Source organism: Pinus tabuliformis, chromosome 7 (assembly GCF_031772625.1).
Source record: "Pinus tabuliformis cultivar Carrire ecotype Pingquan chromosome 7, CPIR1, whole genome shotgun sequence".
Lineage (NCBI taxonomy): Eukaryota > Viridiplantae > Streptophyta > Pinopsida > Pinales > Pinaceae > Pinus > Pinus tabuliformis.
The window spans coordinates 2,034,834,317-2,034,853,216 of record NC_142293.1 but is presented as its reverse complement, the minus strand read 5'-3'; the positions used below and the strand labels follow the sequence as shown (position 1 = coordinate 2,034,853,216).

General features: G+C 34.9%; 1 pseudogene; it reads right to left on the bottom strand.

The window, feature by feature from the left end:
* Positions 1-5,758: 5,758 nt before the first annotated feature.
* Positions 5,759-18,900, bottom strand: part of LOC149256667 (COBRA-like protein 1) — a 47,405-nt pseudogene continuing 34,263 nt past the window's right edge.

Here is an 18,900-nt window from a genome sequence, read left to right as displayed (position 1 = left end):
CTCCACCATCAACTTGATCTATCGATCTGCAATCATATGAATCTCTTCTTCTCGTGTTGGAGGGCATTCTCATACTCTGAAAACAGTTTGTCCACTTTCTCAGCCATATTGTAGAATACCTTGCGGAAATTATGTTCTTCTTCCCAATGAGCCTCTTCATTTGCCATGTTTCTTCTTCGTTGTGTATGTCCTGCTTCTGGTTCAAAGGACTTAAGCGTTCCTTCTCCTTTTCGCAGTTTGTTCCGGGTTAGCATATACTCATGCAATTCGCATCAAAAAAGAACTGTTGTGACACCAAACTTGATCCAAGGCTTTTTACTTATAGATGCATTAGAATTTCATATAACATAGCTAATTAACCATGGAACTTAAAAGCACATAAATAATATGGAAATAACCACAGGAACATGAAACGATGACACAATTATTTGTTTACGGAGTTTGTCCAATTTGGTCTACGTCTTCGGGACCTACTCAATAGTGGTGAGGCCTTCATTCATTAAATGGCATGACAAGAGAGAAGTACAAGCATATTTTTACATAAAACACCCTTATACCTCCAATATCGAAGATGGACGAAGAATGGAGATACGAGCTTCAAAAACAAATAGTACGAGTGAACTCCTAGTGAAAAATCATGCAAAAATCCCTATTCAAACACCCAATTTGGATAATCATACCTTCTACAACTTCTCGAAACCTCCTTGCTGCTCAGGCGAGGTCCCAGCTTGCTACCACGGTCACAATCTGCTACACAATAGATTTTGAATTCATCAGCCAATCCTCTCTTCCTCTCTCTAACAGGAATGGTCCTTTATATAAGCTGGTAGAAAAATCCCTCAATACTCGGGCAGTTCCAAAAAAAAGTCAAAGTTTAGCAAGAGGAAGTTTCCAAGAGAGGTTCTCGAGGCAGTGAATAGTATGTTGCAACAACCCTTACAAACATAGAAAAAATTCCATCGAACAATCCAAACAGTCTCCTCATTTTAAACTTCAAATTTGTGGACAATAAAAATAATCGGTGCTTCCCTGAACCCTGTGACTTTAACAAAGAATCGGCCTTTTTTTCAATCAGCACATAGAGGTGTGCATGTTACATTAAGCAATGAACATAAGGCAATAAAGGCGTACCCATCGAAAATTATAAACTGCAATATAACAAATATCGTATCCGAGATCCATCGCAAATCTCAATCAATGGATAAACCAAAACCCATATATCAGATGCTCTGCGGACCCACCACGATTATTAACATAACGTATAAAATATCATGTCCAGAAGCCCCATAGAAAATTGTAATTAGCGGGGTGGTACTTTATGACACTGCTCTCGCTACGATCTGTGATTGCGAATCATCGAATCGCAACCTCAATTGTGCCGGGGGCTGATTCCTTAACATTTTGTGATGGCGATTGTGACATCGCAAATTGCAACATGACTCTACAATTGAGATATATCGCATCGCAACTCGTCTTGCTCCGGGGGCCGATTCTTTCACCTTCTCCTTTTGCGATGGGCGATTTCGATTTGATTGCAACGTCACCTTCGGGTCTATTTTCCTTAAGCCACGACCTTTGAATTTTGTGATATGCAATATGCGGGTCCAATGGCAACCTACCACTTGGCGCTTCCCCATTTGCTGAAGAGTCTTGCCACGTCGCCTTCTCCTCCCGCCTGGCCAAGTCAAACCTCATCTTTGACTTGCTCTAACTTCATATGAATTCAAATTTGATTGTCGTTCACACCGTAGGAATTAGGATGACGAGCATTTCGATCTGATGCTAAGTTTATCCAAATTTTGCGAGTTTGAGTTTTGAGCCTTCTTACCATGCCACTGGTATTTTCTAAAGATCCACCTCGATCAACTAGTCACTAGTTTGTTGCATTTCAATAACTTGGTTGAATCTCTTGATAAGATCATTTGGCTTATTCTGCATCATAACTAGCATAGAAAGTTGAACATATATCCCAATTTCTATTTAGGTAGTCTCCTATAACCGCAATATAACTCATACAAAGTCTTTGTGTTTGCGTTAAATGGTGTATTCATCTGAGTGCGAATACGTACGATTGAATGTACGGATATCTGCGTTGATTGACTTGTTGAATCTGTATTCTATGTGTTTAAACCTTGGTTCATTGGTTTGTTGAGGCTTCACGGAAATGGAGATCATGCTTTGGGTCATTCCTTATATATGTAAGTGTCGGTCATTCATTATCATTCGATGGGAATTGGACGATATTTGATTGACAATTAAATGTGCCCATTCATTCTTTGAAAGAAGTAACTATCGGTCATGAATTATATACATAATAACACTAGATTCAATTTTCTAATTAGAATGCTTGCTCTTATTATATGAGAGAGATTTTATTTCTAATTACATAGGAGAATATGATATAAGCTTTTCGTTATAGCTAACAAAACCTTAAGCGTAGTGTCAACGAAGCATTAAGATAAGCCTCTCAGAGGGTATCATGTTTTGAAGCTCTTGAGAAGTTGTTAGGTTTTGTACTGCTAGATCTTGTCTAGTCCACCGTTCTCACAGTTGTTGGGTGCTGGAATATGTCGAGAATTGTAGAAATTTGTAAACCTTGGGTGTAAATGGCGACTTGCAATCAAACTTTATTGTTCACGAATGATAGGATGCTTTGCGTGATGTGAGAAAACCATCATCTTCATATTCAGATCCATCAACTTCGAGGCATGGTGGACGCGACGTGTTATTGCATTGTTGAACTCCCCCTTCATGCATCACCCAACTATGCTCACTAAGCATGGATGATAACTCATATGCAGAGGTAAGCTGCTCTAGTCAAGATTCTATCATTTTTCTTTTTGGTTTCCATTAGTTGCTTTCATGTTACCAATATCCTAGCTATGTTGTAACCTTTGCTTTTGTTGCCTTAGATCATGCTAGTCCTACTACTGTCTTTGGAACTCACTCAAATGTTGGTGATGGTTTATAGGGGAAGAGAGCGAGACAGAAACGATTTACACAACATCCTCATTTTAGTCTATGTCACTAAGGCCGAACACCAAGTTGAGGAAGAGAATCTGAGAGCTCATGTTAACTAGTTCATGCAAGATAGAAATTCACAGTTTAGCCAACTAACACCCATGATGACTGCTATTCAAGGATAGATGAATTCGATGAATTTGATGGGGGCGAGTTTAAGGACTCTCACTAATGAGCGTGAAGCTTCCAACCCTCAACAAACATCCGAAAGAATAGACACCACAACAACATGCACGAGCTCGCACCGCAACATGCACGTGTACCACCTCGAAAAGTACTTTAGATTAGCATTATAACATTTCATAACATTTAATATATGTTAAAGTGTTAAACTAATTCTAGCATTAGTTTACATTAGTGAAACATATTTCTCAAATAAGGACACATAATATATGCTTTTGGCCTCTCCACCTCCGAAAGGGCGGAATAAGACCCTAAAACCATATGGGCCAAAAAGCTTTGGATATAAGTAATTGAGAGTAATAGCAAAAAAGTAAATAGATAAATTAATGTTTTAACATTGCCATTCTATTACAATAGTCCCGGTAGTGTCTTTGACAAAGACTAAAAATATATAAAGATAAGAAAAAACACACTTTAATCCATGAAAATATATATGATATATGATTTGTACAATATATTAATACATCCAATTTAAAAAGTAAAACAATGAAAACATTAAAAATATTAGCTTATAAAGAAAAGATTTACAAAATGATATGTTCTCTTAAAAATCTACATGAAGACTCTAGTTTTGGCGTTGGCTTGATGATTGGCTTCAAACCCGGTGTATATAGAGCTTGTAACATACAATAAATTTTAAAAAATTAAATTAAAAAGGAAAAAAACCAAAACCAAAGTTACATGATGAAATTAGACCAATTATTTTATCGATAAAATGGAAAAGTTATTTGTAAAATATGAAAAAACAGTAAAGAACACCAGGAAAATATGGTATGCGTCTAGGCAATCGGGATAGTGAATGTGAACACTGTGTATTCTTTGGATTCGAGTCAGAATCTCTATATTTATATATGGACGAAGAAGCAATCAAAACGTGTAGATCTCATGCATGAAAAATTTGTAACTAGATGAGAAAGGAATGCGTGTGTGAGAAGGACTCTATTTCATTTCAAAGACATGGAAGCCATGTTGCTGAATGAATTGTTTAAGGTTCATGCATGCCATCTCTTACATTTCTTAGGTGAGATTCTGAATGGGTGTAAGCTGGCAGAATTGAAAGCCATGTTGCTGAATGAATTGTTTAAGGTTGTAAGTAAGATTCTGAATGGGTGTATTTTCCATGGTGATATTTTCCATTTTCACCTCTTTCTTTTAGTTTTTTTTTTTTTTTTAAATTAACTATAATGAATTGATAATTTCAAAAGATTAATTGCCATTATATTTATAACTTTTCATAAATATGCTATAGATACAAATTGTTAGTCAAATCACTAGAGCTAAAATCTTTCAACATTTTTCATGTTTTCTCTGCCATCCAAAAGGAAATTATATAGGTTAGGTTATATATAAAATGGAAATATGTTGTGTTTTCCATAGGATCAAAAGTGACTATTGCACTGGATTTAGAATTGAATCTAGATTTAGAATTGAATTAAATAGTGGTATTTAAAGGTGGAAGAACTTTCAATCTTCTAACATTGATTGGTTGTGAGGGTGCAAAAGAGTGTTGATTGGAAACTAGGGGAGTTCTGGAGTTGTTTTGAGAGGAAACTTTTAAGGCTTAATTAATGCAATTTGAAAGAAGTAAGAAATATTTGAAATATTTCATAATTATTTAATTCTAAAAAATATTAAAACAAAAATTTGAAGATGTAATAAATTTTTAATGAATTAAAAATATTAGCTGAAAAGTTTAATAATAAATTAAAAATATTAGCAGAAAGTTAAGTTTTTAGGAACATATAAAAGAGTATTAAAAATATTAGCTGAAAGTTAAGTTTTTAGGAATACTAATAACATATAAAAGAGAATATATACTAACAATCAATTAATGATTTTTTAATGTAAGTATGTATTAGCGAAAAATTTATTCAATCTTTTTTTAAATCAATTAAAAATATTAGTTTAAAGTTCAATTTTTACAAACATTAAAAACATATAAAAGAGAATATATACTAAGAATCATACCTAACTTCATTTCTTTAATTATATATTTGTCAAAAAATTGTTGTTTTTATTTAGGAAAAGAATTTATTCATTTTTATTTTAAAAAAATACTAATATATTTATGATTTGAATCTTATATTATGAATATAGACTTGGATTTTTTCCAACTACCTAAACTAAATTAATTGTAATGTGAAAAAACTTACACTCACAATGAAATTGAAAACTTATAAAATGTGAAATATGAAGGATATCATATCTATGTTCTTCCACCCTTATTTCAATGTAGATGTTCAATAATGGAAATCACACCATATTTCTCATATCATATTTTTATGTCCTTCATTTCTACTTTAATTTAATTTATTTTTAATCTATAGATTTTAACATTTTATTTATGAAACAACTTCATTTACCATAATAATTCAATGCATAATAACTTTATTTATGAAACAACTTGATTAGCTTCTCCCAATAACTTCTACATAAAAATTGATTAGCTTCTCCCCATAACTTCTACTATCAATTATTTTTTACAATAAAAACAAGTAATAAGCGGCCAAGCTACATATTACACTTATTTACTTAGTGTAATTATTTAGTTTTTTTATACAATTGTGTAATGCAAATTGGTAGCAACATCTGACCTGTACTGGCCTCTATAACCTCTAACTAGGTCCGGTGCAAACACCAGCAGCGATATGGCAGCCAAAGCTACTGTAACAACCACAACTACAACCAAAATTGAACTTAACGACGCTTCCCTCTGCAGGACAGGGACACTGTTAGGCAGTGTAGGATATGTATCTGGTGGTGGCATTATACAATGATCACCGTTGAAGTACACCATCCGAGGAAATGCCCATCCCTGTTTGAAAGTGAATGTCTGAGAATTCTTCTGGAGGAGCATTTCAGTCTGGACACTCCCCGTTGGTCCATTTTCCATGAGCAAATCGTTGATATATTTGAGTCCCCAAAATAATGCAGTATCATCTGCAAAAGCATCAGCACAGGCATAAAAAAATGACTTGGGAATTTCAGTGCAAAAGTGATAGTTGTCATTTAGAAGCAGAAAGAAAAGGATAAAGCTGTAGTGGCAATGGGTTACTTACTTAGAGACAGAGACCCATATGGAATCAGTGGCTTGTAGTTGAAACTGAAAACTCCAGTCAAATTGTCAAAATTTGGATGCCTAATAATAATGTTCCAGTTACTGTAATTCATTCTGTAATTAAAATTTGTAACAGTGGCTTTCACCTTCCAGTACAATTTATAGTTCTCCTTGACGAGCCAATGTATTTGAATTGGGCACATGTGAGTTGTGCACTGTAAAAGAGTTTTGTTGTTCTGGGGTGTGTCTATACCCGGTGTCTTGAGATATGGGGAATCTCCCCTGGAACACACAAAAAAATTCTATGATCTCTCTGTCCTGCCCATAAAATTGAAAACGAAAAGCACTCAGTAAAAGTTTAGTAGAATTGGCATACTTAATACAATTGCCCGGCTGACTGATACTGTTCTGGCAGGCACAGGAACACACTGAACAGGGGACAACAGTGTCGCTGTAGAAAGATGACAAGGCTACACAACAGGTAGGAGCATAATGAGCTATAAATTGTGAATATGTGCAGGTCAGTTTCCAGGTCACTGCAACAAATTAAACCCAATAATCACATTAACCCAAATGCGTAGAAAATGGTACGTCATGAACATTGGCATTGGCCGTATAAATCATCTGGCATTGGCAGTATAAATCAATTGAATCTAATTTGATTGTAGATTTCAGAAATATTTTGAAATTTGATACATATAAGCCAATTCAAATATTTATCTCTACTGAAAAAAAAATATATCGATTAAATTGAAATATTTCAAAAATCAACCATCAAAATGTTAAAGCTGAATGTGCCTACTTAAAGCTTGAGTGTAACGGTGCCCAGTTTGACTGATAAACTTGCTGGGTTTAACGACCTTGGCAGGACCACAGGTATATCCAGGGCCAGGTGTATTGAGAGTGAAATTCAGGGGCAAGCGAACAGTTGCAGCACTAGCCCCACCGCTGCCAACAGTCAGTTGGAAGGCTGCCACTGATGTGGCAGGATCCTGGGCATAAGCTGATATGACTCCCCCTCTGCAGCAATTTGCAAGTTGCTGGTCGTAAGGAGTTTCAGGCGTCAAATCGACAATAGTAGGACTCCTCATGCAACAGAAGGGAACGGTGCCCTGATAACCAGCGCAATTGCCTCTGCACCAATCATCGACCATATTATTTCATTCTCTGCCCATGTCCAGCCCAACTGCCACCCGGGACTCTGTATATGTCTGTACTGCTGATAATTCGACAAACTTACGGCTGCCTGCATATCATCAAAATCCCCCATAAACACCACCATATGAATATCCATTAATGGTCCAAGAGATGATGTCCCATTTGATGGTAATGTTTCCATTTGGGTCTAGAGGATCAAAAGCATCTGCAAAACGCCCATATCATTAGTCTACAGGATGATAGGATATCATATTCACCGTGTAAATTTACATGGTTTTGCAGGCATTGAACTGTGATTACGGGAAGGTAAAAATTTAAGTCAGTCACTTGTATTTTCAGAATTCAGGTTTTTGTGATTTATATTGTAAGGTTATTTTGGTAGATATTATATACCATCCAGTGTGGTTGTCTTTGTCTTTATGATAAACCACATTGAATGTTTTGTCCTTGTCTTTATGATAAACCACATTGAATGTTTTGATCTTGTTTTGACTAGATAGTTAAAAAATTGACTAGATAGTTAAAAAAACTTAGAAAAACCTCTAGCAAATCACTTTTATCTCTTCTATCAATTAGCTTTTGAAATATTTTTTAAATTAACAATTAAATTAAATTCAAATATTCTCTAAATCTTCAATAAAATTTACCCTCAGCTTAATTCCCCATCTTTCTTTATGTTGCTTGGAAGTGTGAATATTTTCTATTATTTTTATATCTGCCTTTGAAGGAATAGAGTTCCAAGCTTAACCTAAAAAGTTCAGTGATTTCTTTGAAAAAAAAGTCAACGAACCTGCAAGGATTGCTGAAATAAGTATTAAAGCCAACATGAACCATAGAATACCAGATGATGCACTTGACTGAATACACCATTTCCAGGTGAATGTGAATTTAGAGGCCGAGCGTTTCTCTATTTCTATGTTATAAAATAAATAAACACCACGAGAGAGGCTCTGGTTCATTTATGGGAACCCAACTGGAATCATTGTGGTAGCCACTATAGCAGAATAGCCAATATAGAAGAACCGAATCAATGTTTTTAAAGATGAGAAGCGGATTTTTTTTTAAAGTGGGGAGAGGGATTGAGAATGGAAATTATTTTAAGTGAATTAAATTTTTGAAAATATTAAACTTTATAATTTTGAAAATAAAAATTATAAATATTTGATTAACTTTATAATTCTGACAACAAAAATTATAAATATTTGATTGTAGATGAAATGATTTGATGCATCATCTAATGATTTGATGGGAAATGTTTGAAGTCTGAGCGCAGTCGAGAGTTTAAAATGACGTCTAGATGCATAGTTCATGGATTCTTAAAGTATTTTGGTTGACTACTGGAGGTGGATTAAATCGATTAAATTTGCAATGTTTCATATGGTATACATTGGGATGCCAATTTCAATACATATCATAAATTTTAGCTCTCTGACATCCAGATAAAACCATATATTTAATCTTAGTACCTATCATAAATGTTAGCTTTCTGATCATCTAACTAAAACCATATATTTAATCTCAGTACCTATCATAAATATTAGCTTTCTGATCATCTAACTAAAGCCATATATTGAATTTGTACCTATCATAAATGTTGGCTTTCTGATCATCTAACTAAAACCATATATTGAATTTCAGTACCTATCATAGATGTTAGCTTTCTGATCATCTAACTAAAACCATATATTTAATTTCAGTACCTATGATAAATGTTAGCTTTCTGATCAGCTAACTAAAACCATACGTTCAGTTTCTAGCATGCAACTTGCAACTTACATCTCATTTTCATTGACACAATCACATACTGTAACTTTAGTTATTGAGACATGTCACATTAAAATTTATTTGTCGAATTATCCAGATTTTCATGGACATAATTACATATTGTAACTTTAGTTATTGAAATATGTCATATTAAAATTTATTTGTTGTATTATCTAGCGTGGTTTATAGTGTAATTTTAGTTATTAAAATTAGTAATTTAAAAAAATAGAAAAAAGAAATTAAATTAATTGTTAAATAAATATATATATGATTTCTATTAAAAATCAAAATTTTGTTTACAGGTCACAACCCTTACATTCCACCATAATCCAACTCCCTAAAGCCTATTGTATATGTAACTTATGTTTATGCTTTTTTTTTTATATACTTATTGTATATCTTGGAATAGATCCCTAAATACCAAGAAAATTTGCACAACATTAGATACTAGAATTTCAGTGAGAACTATCCAAAAACTTGTCACCAAGAGGCATCTTCTGAATTATTTTAGTTGGTTTGGAGCTTGAACCAAATTTCCTCTTTTCCTAGCTGGGTTTTCTCCATATTTGGCATCCATTGGAACTAGTTGTAGCCCAGCAAAAACATCTCCTCCGTCTCCGCCATTTTGCAATTAGGGGCTCTCACCTTAGTCCTCAATTCATAATAAAAGTGATAATTTTTTATTGGCATAAGTTCAAGTTTGGAATTGACTAACAATTGGATATAATTGTGAGCCTTTTAGTCTCCAAAATTGCATTGATGTTTAGTAATTCATAGTCAAGGGAAGAGGAGCTGACATTTGCTGTGACAGAATTTTTGTGTGTCAACACCAATTTGTGACGAACTTTGTTAACCATTATTGGGTAGCCTATCTCCCTAGCTTATAATGGTAACATCTAATGAGTATGGAAAAATCTACTCCTAGGCAACTTATATTAAGAAAGGCAATATCTAAATAATGCATTTAGTTTTTTCTTATTTGAGAGCTCACAACAAAGGAGGAAAGTTCTAAAACATGTATTTGTAATCTCTTTAAAAGGCCATCAAACCTGATTAAAATACAAGTGAATGTTAGTCTTTTATCTTATCTTGTGTGATTATTTCTGATTCATTAATTATGAGGAGAGTTGTAAGATGAGGCTCTCTAATGCTCACCTCAACTCAATTGCATATCAATTGGTATTAGAGCAAGTGGCTTCTAAGCCTCACCTCCACTCAATTGCATATCAATTGGTATTAGAGCAAGTCGCTACTTGAGGCCTCATCTACTTTTTATTTTTTTTAATGCTTGTTTATTTAATGCACTCTCTTTTCATGCATACTGCATTTTATGTTCAAAGTTTTTTTTTTTTTGTTCAAGGTTTGTTGCTTTAAATTTTCTGTTAGCATCTTCCCTATTTTCGAGACACTAGTTGTTCTTTAGTCTCTTTTTCTCTACCTCATCACAACATCTACAACAACCATGGCCACTTTTGTTACAATTTTGCAACACATTTATAGTTCAAGTATATCTCTCCTATGGCTTGGTTCCACACCCCACCCAGAATCCACGAGTTTTAACATTCAAAGCACGTTCCCTTTGGAGAGGTGCCCTCCCACACCACTTTAGTAGGCGTCTTCTTCACATTTAGCAGTTTTAGCATAGTAGCATCCCACTTGGATTCCTTTGGAGAAGTGCCCTCCCACCCCAAGCTATGTAGGAACCTCCTACTTCATCAAGAGTAAACACAACAACATTTGACTCGGATTCATTTGGAGAGGTGCCCTCCCACCCAAAGCTATGTAGGCACCTGCTACTTCATCAAAAATATCACATTATATCAACTCAAGCAACATTAAAAAATCATTTCTGCCATGGTTTCACACTTAAACCCGGAGGCGACAAGCAAGGACATTTTCCATCTAAAACTAGAGGAATTGGGTAGCGAGTCTAGGTGGCTCATAATGGTAACATAATGGTAACATCTAACGAGTAAAGAAACATCTAGTCCTAGATAACTTATATCAAGAAAGGCAATATATAAATAACGTATTTAGTTTTTTCCTATTTGACAACTCACAACAAGGGAGGCAAGTTCTAAAACTTGTATTTGTAATCTCTTTAAAATACCATCAAACCTCATGATAATACAAGTGAATGTTAGTATTTTAACTTATCTTGTGTGATTGTGTTTCATTCATTAATTATGAGCACATTTTGTAATATCGAGCGAAGAGATGAGGCTCGCCTCACCTCCACTCTCTTGAAGATCAACTACAATACTAGAGCCAAACTATGCAAAGTTTAAAGTGAGGATATATATATGTATATATATGTATATACCTATATATATGTATATATATGTATATACATATATATACATATATATATATATATATATATATATATATATATATATATATGTATATATATGTATATACCTATATATATGTATATATATGTATATACATATATATACATATATATATATATATATATATATATATATATATATATATCTATATATATATACACGACGGATGCAATCTCGAGGGAGCCCAATGTCGGAACTATGTAAACCATCATGACCTCTGCAATTCTACTATGTCTCCATTAAGTGTGGGACTAAAACATCTAGAGAAATTAACTTCAAATTCCTTGTAGAGAGAACCACTTGTTATGGAGGATATAGGGAAATCGCCCTAACATGAGTCAAATTAAATGCATCTTTCTTGGCCTACTAATTAGATGGAGCCCAATGCTGAACTCAAGATACACCAAGCCACTACAGCGTGATTTTGCAAGCCAACTGTTACTACTGAATCAACAACAATACGTCTTGGGAGATGATTGGTCCTAGAATGATTTTTTCCAAAAATGAAGCCAACAACCTCTTGCAGTCACCAACTAGCTCATTGTGCCATTTCTCCGCCAGATGAACCAGCCATGTGGTCTCTCACCCATCTTCCATGATCATATGTTTGAAGGTGGGCCTCCCAAACCTAAAGGTATGCCTTGTCATTTGGAAAATGAGTATTGTAGTTTGCTTATCATGGACACTTTTAGGCATGGATTAATGGGGAAATTCAGCAAAAAAATAGGTTAGGTCTTTGCTCTTTTCCCCTAGACCCAGTTTAGGTATTAACCTTGGATTCTAGTCCTGTAGGATCTCTTTTACTGAAAATTTGGCTCTAGAGATGGTATTTCATGGGAAACCCAATTTTGGTTGCGAGGTCCTGCTCCCTTATCCACTTATATTAACCTCTTTCCATTCATTATTATCACATTTATCATTTATCCCACCTTGGTTCACATCCGTCCATTAGGTCCACAAACGGTTAACATGCCCCTTCCCCTTTCCCACACCTTGGTTCATGGCTTGGAATGAAGCCCAGAGGTTGATACAACTCAAAGGAAAGATAAAAACATATATGGCCACATTCAATAGGAAAATTCACCACAAAATGCAAAGGATGGTCGAGACAAACACATTTAGCACATGGGCATGAAAATCCAATACATGAGCTCTACCTCGGTTCTCATGGCCATCACCCTGGTTCCTAAAAGTTCTATGAACATCCTTCATCATATAGGAACCCATGATTGTCCCAACCCCTGGTTGGAAATGAACTGCCCTACTTTTAAAGGGGGTATTCACTACTATATATTATACATCATGCTCTTATCCCTTTATCCCCGAGTAGTTAATCAAAGAAAATTATAAAAAGGAAAAATGAATATAAAGAAGGGTGGAAAAATCAAGGTTGAGCCACATCATATACCACGATTTCTCACTCCTATACATTATAAACCGAAGTGTGGGCTTCCCTCTTATTAGATACCCTTGCACTCGAGCATGTGACCCAGGGTTGCCCCTTCTCATCTTCTACTTCATTCACCTATCTATCACATGCGACAACCTTTTGAAGGATGTACCTTGAATATATTATATCTTTTAGAAGTGGAAACCACCTAATAGGATTCTTGTTTAACCCCATTTGGAGTTTAGGAGACATTGGTAAAGCCTGAAGCCCATTATGGAAGGGTAGGCCATTATGAAATCCCCACCCATAGTCCATGATTTATAAGCTCATTTAATCATTTTCTCTAATGACTTGTTGTACTGGAAAGCTAGGGGGCGTATTGGATCTTATGCAAGATTGCATATGGTCACCATCTTGGGTTTTGTCTCCCTATATGAGGTCCTAATCCTCCATAGGGCTACATTGGCGCGTGTAGGGTGTGTGTTGAGAGACATGGGCCTCCAAAATAGTAGATAACACTCCATGGATCCCCACATCCATTCAAATATTGTTCATGGTTCACTTATTGGATGAGGAAGATGCACCTGACCCATCATGCCCACTTGGCTCCAGATTTAGACCATACACTTGGAAGATGATACAGGACTTGCATGATGATGTGGCATCACCTACACCATCATCCTAGCCCTTTCAGGTGATCTACAAGCATGTTTGATTTGTTTGGAGACCCATGAGGACACTTGTGTGCCCCCACATGTCATTTGGAGGACCACGGGTTATTATAAGGGGACAACCCCTTGTCCACAACTTTTGAGGGTCTTATTCTTCATAGTAGCACCCATGTAGCTGATTAAGCCCCTTAGAGGGCCCTATGACATGCATATATTATTATTTGATCTCTTGAGAGGCTTACTCTTTCATTTATGAGCTAGTTTGGTGGGCTTGTCACCAAAAGTTGAATTATTAGAACATTATTTTATTTTCGGGGCTTATGTAGGCCAAGGAGGCTAACTCGAACTCATAAGTTGTGTATGAATACATATGAGATGAGTCCATTTTATCGTCATCACTTTGGTTTAGATCTCTTCTCTCTCTCGAGAATTTCACACTTTTTCTAGAGGATGAATTAGAGTGTTATGGATCAATTTTGATGTGTGGATATTGGTGTATCTTCTCTTGGAGCTTCTCTCTTGTCAATTGTGAATGGTTGGAAATATTTTGTTACATGTAAGTACATCCTTCTAATTTCATTCTTGTTCTACTTTTTAATATACATTATACTCAGATTTTCATTGCTCTAGGCCTAATTGCTACATGAATTTACTGATTAAAATTGTGGAATTTTGTCTCTATTCTAGATTTCTCTCAATTTATGGGCCATGAAACATGAAAAAAAACTCATAGGGGTAATTCTATCAAATAATTTGACCTTGATAATCCATTCCCTTTGTGCATCGAAGTATAAATGTTACAAAATTGCTTCTCCTTGACTTAGAAGGCTAGTGGTCTTGAGGCCTCCTTGACTAGGAACTAAGAAATCCTACTCATATTCATCATGGACTCCATTCTGCCAAATACTAAGGCATTTATATACCAAAGGCTTTCACCAAAAATCACAATATTTTGCCTTCTTCCAGGTCTAGCCAAGTTGGGGCACCTAGGGCATCAATTTCCTGACAAACTAGCCCTCCAAAACGTTTGATCTCCTAGGGTCTCCTGCACTATTATTTCCTCAAGATCTCCTCTAATTTTTAAGCCATTTCGATGGTGGAGTTGGGAGAAAATCCAAGCCCTACCTCTCAGATCAAAATTTTCCTTAGCATCCCCAAGGCTAGTACCTCAAAGGGTCAAATCAACACCTTCAAGTCAAAATTCTTTCTTTGATCCTTTTCCACCTTGTCTAGGGTAAGAACATCATTGGTTTCCATACTTATGTCCCTATCCTAGACCGGGTCTTCTTGGTCCTGTGTGGTCTCATTTCTTTGAAAGGAAAATTCTTCAAGAACCATACGAGATACCAATTTCAATAAGGATTTTATGGATTGGGAAACTCCTTCACAAGTCATATTCCTTAAACCTAACCCTCGAATCATCCCATCCTTCTTCTAGAATACATTGCACCTTGCTTAGAAAGAAAGCATATTCTATCATTCAACCTCTTCTAGAAGGGGATTATTTGGGTCATTCTATATCCACCTGTTGATTTATTCTTCATTTGTGACTCCATATATATCGAGTCTCCTCCCATTGATGAATGTCTGTAAATAGTAGGGAGCCTTAATGGAGGTGACAATGGGCTAAGTCTTCATTTGTTTCCTTTGGTCTAGCATTTTCCCCTTTAGGGATCCCCCTTTAGGTCCCATGCTAGTATGAGTGATAACAATGCTATGCATGGATATTTTCACTAGACTTGTTTTATGGAAATTTTGAATAGACGTTGTTTTTGAGTGCCATTACTCCTAACCTATTATCAAGCATGGTGAGGAAGGGAAGGAGATTCCATAGTTTTACAAGATACTTCAAGTAAAAGTTATTCTAAGATGTTTTCATGGAACTATCTAACTTTGTAGCAAACTTCCCTTTATTGTTGAAATCTAGTGACACATGTAGTTAGGGTTGTAATCAATCCACAATGTTAATGATTTTTTCAAGGCTCTCAATTGATTCAAAGCTGGAAAAAACTCTTGGAGACATCATTCTATGAAGGAAACAATTTGGATATTATTAAATTATTTTCAAATTTGTAATTGGAAGAAAAACCATTTTATTACAAAATTAATTAACTAATATTTGATTATTATTATTCGTAGTAGGAAAAAATGTCAAACAAATAACCATAATTACCTATAAACATATTTGAAAAGCTACTTTTTCTCTTAACATTTAAAAATAAAATAACAATTTCAGAATAAATAAATAACTAAATATATATAACTCTCTTTTATTCCAACTTTAAAATACATTCGATGGAAAAACTCAAATTTTAATATAAATGAACCCAATTTTTATTTATTTATTTTTTTCATAAGAAACAAACATAGGGATTATATTATACCAGCCTAGATCCATCTATCTCCGAACCTATCATGTGCCGAGAGGGATTAAATGAAAATCCCTCAAGGTGCAAACCTTCTTTTTGGAGTGTGGAATTTGAGGAAAGGTTTGCACCTCGAGAGATTTGATCCCACTCGGCGCATGATAGATATGAAGTTAGATGGATCAAGGTTGGTTCTAGTTGAGGGAAACAATGACACATTTTAGATTATCATCATTATGTATATGTTTGAGATAAGATTCATACTTCGAAATTTACATTATGTTTTTTCGGGTTGACATGACGTTATCATTATTTCCTTTAATTTTGTTTTTGTTGCTTGCCTTGAATGGTTTTTATGTCTATGCTTGGATGCTTTGCATCATTCGTGTGTTTATGTGTTTGGAATTGTATGGTAATGTTTGTGAATTTTACAATTGTTGTGTCATATTGCTATATGTATATGTAATTGTTTGTTAGTAATTAGTTGGTGATGAAGAAGGGACACAATCTTGTCAATAATTTGCAAGAGGATTGATATTGCACATATATTTAATTTGATTTTAGGTTTCACAACTTTTGACAATTAATAATTCTTAATAGTGTCCCTCTAGGAATTACAAAATATATTTTAGGGTGTATTTTTAATAATTTATTGTGTTGTAACATATTTTGACACACTGAAAATTTTAAAATTTTCATTGTGAAATTGCCATTCCTTCTAAGTTAAATACTGAGGCATATATAAATTTTATTCTTTTGGATGACTTATTTATATAGTTTTAATTTTTAAATAAATTATTTTTAATAAAAATATATAAGTTTATATTTTTTATTAAAACAATTTATTTAAAACATTAATTTTATGTTTAAGTGAGCCAAGCCTTAGTTTCCCACCCCACCAAATCCCGTTCCATTTAATTACCGAGACCCACAACTATCACCTCCGCCTTTGAAATCATGACCCCACCACCATTTCCGCTCATTTGTTAAACACCCATCACCTCACCTCTCATCCCGCACACCCTTCCATCATTTGATGGCCCACGACGCTTTTCGGTCCTCATTCGTCGACTAAACTTTATCGGTGGGGGGGGGGGGGGGTGTCCAAAATAGGTAGTTTCCAAAACCGTAGTCATAAACAACCTTTTCCACATTTTAGTGTTTCGGGACTTCAAATCCCAAAACCATTTACTCCCTGGACTTACTCCTGAACGCGGTTTACATCTATTCCATTACTGCTACTCCTATGTCATCATCCACCTCCTCTCTCCTATCTATTACGTTCATTCCACTTCATCTGCCACATCATCCATATGTTTCCCTTCATCCAATAAAAATTCACTATGTCAGTTGCCTGTTGCGCCACAATGCTGTCGTTCCATTGCGTGTCTCGTGGTCATTGAAACTATGTTTCTCCTATACACCTTATTGATTTAAAACATGGTTTCCGAACCCACGAGAACGTATATTCAGAAACTGAAAGAGGTTTTTTCTGCCAATATCCTTATTAACAAAAAATTCTCCCAGTTTTGTAACAACTCTTGTGGTTTGGGAGATTTTAAGGAAACTTTGAAGACATATGTTCCCTGATTTTTCCTATTTAGTCATATTTGTGCAGAATAGATTGTGGCCAATAAAAGATGACACTTGAGAAACTAAAGGAGGTTTATGTTCCTAAGATGCTAAGGTAAAATAATCTACCTCATATTTTACACATCTATTACATAATCATAGATACAAGTACATCTTCACAGCCTATTTTTGGGATTGTGTAAATTCCTTTTTAGACATTGTTTTGCAGAAAGTATTGTGAACAACTGTAGCTGCATTTTGGGAAACCGACCGAGGTATATCTCAATAACATATTCATCTACAATAACCTCTCAACTTTTGCAGGACTATCTCGGATGGAGATATACAAAGGCATTACTGGACCCTATTCTGCAGAATTTCAGGAGGAAAAATGCTCAAAGACAGTAAGTGACTTGGAGGTCACCTCATCAAATATGAGTTGTAAACAAATTTGAATTTCTCTTCTTAGCAACAAAAATCCTCAAGGATAGTACCAGAACTCTTCAAATAGTTTTAGTTACCTTTATTTGTGTTCTATTTTTGTAATACAATTTTCAGATATTTGTAGTAGCCCTTGATATTTTTATCAAGATATTTTGTAATAAACTGTATAAATACTTCATCAATTGAAAAAATAAGTGTGGGCATTTGATGCCAAAACTCTTAACTCTGTAATAAACCTTCTGTTGTAGTTTTTCTAATGAAAGCCTTACAACTCTAGTTTGGAGATAATTTTGTGCTTCGAGTATGTCATTCCAGTTTTTCATATCTTACTTCTACACATGATAAAAGTCTTTATAGGAAGGTCTGCAAAATCATTATCTTTAGAAAGAGATTCATTTATTGGACTATTTGTTCATCATAACTCCTATTTAACTGGTTTTTGTTTTGTGCTTTCTGACAACCATTAAAATAGATTAACTTATTAGGCTATTTGTCAAGAATAGCTCCTCTTAGAATTGGTTTCAGTCTGGCCATTCCGTTTCCCTTTAAATATGTTTTGTTGGGCTGTAGAAATATTCTACACCCATCCAAATCGTCCTAGTGGTCAAGTAATTAGTTTGGCTACTCAATTATTAGGAATCTCCTTACATTCTTCTGCCAAATTCTTATACAAATAAAATCGTTCTGTCAAGCTGGAAGCTGATACTTTCAAAAGGAACCCTGTGAGAGAGCCTTTAAATCATGAGTAGGGATTATCATTGATCGCCAACCAACCCCAATTAAAACAATAAATCTGGCCATTGTGCTTCAAAGGCTATTGTTCAGTAACATGTGAACAGTGTTAAATAAAGCCTCGTAGCAACTAAGGGAGCCCCCTATGGTTCAAGGGCCATCTTGAACCTAAAGGCTAGTTGAGTTG